The sequence below is a fragment of the Fomitiporia mediterranea genome (assembly GCF_000271605.1).
Source record: "Fomitiporia mediterranea MF3/22 unplaced genomic scaffold FOMMEscaffold_4, whole genome shotgun sequence".
Lineage (NCBI taxonomy): Eukaryota > Fungi > Basidiomycota > Agaricomycetes > Hymenochaetales > Hymenochaetaceae > Fomitiporia > Fomitiporia mediterranea.
Genome location: NW_006760389.1, coordinates 3,662,128 through 3,665,104, shown reverse-complemented (window position 1 = coordinate 3,665,104; position 2,977 = coordinate 3,662,128).

Sequence of the window (2,977 nt, the reverse complement as noted above, 5' to 3'; positions counted from 1 at the left end):
TGCCCATTGAATGCTCCTACACACTCACTCTTACAGAATGCCTTTGCCTCCTACTAGCCCACCCAAGCCCTAGACCTCCCTCTTCCCTCAAACCTATTACAATGTTGTCTATAACACATACCTTTGTTAACACTATAATGAAGGACTCTGACATTACAAAGTTCTTTGAGGGAACAGAAAAGTTGGCTAGTATAAAGGGATACAAAATATGACACTTACACATACACAGTACACTCACTGCCATGATGCTCTCAGACCATCTAGAGCACAATCCCCCTTCCTCTAATGATGCTAGCATATGTACAGACAACATTTTGTATCATTGTATAATGAAAACAATAACTGATACAATTTATACAAACTTTACAATACATACAAGTGTCAGAAGTCTTATGAAGGTGCTTTCTGAACAATACAATGTTCAAACAACAATGACACATGCTGTAGACATATTTACATTGTTTACAGTAAAAGGGTATGTATTACAGTTTGATAAGATGTTAGACAACATTGAACAAATCTACAGACAGTTGTCTACACATAATAAAGCCCTCAATAACAATACATACATCTTAGCAATTAACCTTACTACTCCTCATGAGTATAGATGGGTAGTAATGATGCTAGACAGGCAGATTACTTATTATAATCAACTACTAACAGTTACAGTAGCTTAGAAAGACGTTCTGACACTAGCTAAGTTGATACACAAGTTGTAAAACATATATACTGAGTATCATTCTTAGTACTCTCAAACAAAACAAGATACTGAATGAGACAGCCTACAAACGAAAGGCAAAAGTGTAGCTAAAGGCAAAACAAAGCCTTATAATAAAGTTAAATGCTACAACTGTAATAAGTACAGGCATATGTTAAAAGACTGCCAAAATCCTCTAACAAGCAAAACAATAGAAGCTTGAAAGAAAAAGCATAAGTAAACAACTACTACTTCTACTACTACTACTACATTGTCTCAACCTGCACTTAATACAGTAGTATTTATTTGAGACAATAACAAAACAGTATTCATTGAAAACATTAATGAAACACTAATGCTAGAGTCTACAATTGTAGAAGCCTTAGTATTAAGTTCTAGCAGCTTACCTGTTCAATCCACTCTATCTACTGAATCTAACATATTCTCAGCATTCAAAGTACAAGAGGATGGTGTCATACAAGTAGACAACTTCATGAACTCATTTGACAATACAAAAGAAGTCATTAAGGAGTTTAATTACAATCCAAACATATGTATCAATACAATACATTACAATGATACTGAACTAATACATTATATTGATATATTGGACTCTGGTACAAATGTACATACTACTCTATACTTGTTCTGTCTTACAAACGTCTAGAACTTGACCCTAATAAATATTACAATTGTAAATAAATTATCATTCACACTTAGCAAAAGTGGAGTGATAACATTTAATATAAAACTACAAGACAAAGCTAATGAGCATACTAAGGTGAATACAATTTCACTACAAAACGTATACTATCATCCTAATCTGAACTTCACACTTGTTAGTGAAACACTATTATACAAAGCAGGATATGTTTTAACAAAAACAAACAATGAATGTATTATTTATTCTCCTACTCATACAAAGATTAGTGAAATACATGTACAAAATAACTTATATATGATAGTTTCTCATCATAATAAACAATCTATTAACACAATCACTATCATTGATTTACATTGACAAATGAGTCATGTTAATTTTGATTACTTGTACAAACTCATACAAGAGTATCCTGAGATTATAAGTCAAAGGATAACAGACAATAAAAATACACAGTGTACAGATGGTATCAAAGCAAACATACAACACAATGAAATACCAAAAATACGAACAACACCTCTTACACAATGTTATAGAGATCATCTCCACATTGATATTTGGGGACCTGCCCTAGTACAAGCTTACAGTAAGTATGAATATCTTTTTACCATTATAGATGATGCTACACAATGGGTAACCATACTACCTATACAGTATAAAAGTAATACTTTCACAGAATATGTAAAGCATACAACAAGACTCTTTATACAGTACAGTATAAGAGTCAAAACCCTCCAAAGTGATAACAATACAGTGTTCCTAAGTAAAGACTTCACTACATATATTGAAAGTCAAGGAACAATATGTAGATTAACAGTACACAATACACTACAGTAGAACAGAGTTGTAGAACATATGTATAAGACTATCTTTAACAGTGTATACACATGTCTGTTATCAGCAAAGTTACTTATGAAATTCTGAGTATATACAGTACAATATCAAACATTTATTCATAACAGAACACTAAGAGTTGCTATTAATTTTACAACACCATATTACAAACAGTATAACAAACATTATCAAATAGATAATATATGAGAATTTGGTGCATATTATATTATACAGAACGAACGAACACATAAACTACAACCTAGAGGCTAATACACACAATAGTTAGGTTATGATAACAATAGTAAAGGTCACTTAGTGTACTATAATAATAAAGTTACTGTTGAACGTAACATACAATTCATAGACAAACTAATGTCTAGGATTGAAGGGGAGAATAATCATAACAGTGATACATCAAACAATGATAAAACTCTTCCTAATAACAATAATAAAGATAAAAAACCTGTTATACAACACTCTACACAAGAGCAAAGACTGGTTAAACAAACTATAGGTTTAAATTACAAAGACAATATAAACCTAATTATGTATCTAACAGAATTTAACAAATTCCTTAACAAAATCTATAGCAATCCATTAACATATTACAATACTATAACACACATAGACAAAGAACAGTGGATCAAAGCTATGAAGGATGAAATACAGTCACTTTAACAACAAAACACATAGATATATGCTATCCCCCCTACAAATACAAATATAATTGGAACAAAATTTGTCTATAAAATCAAAAGACTAGCTAACAGCCAAATAGACAAATA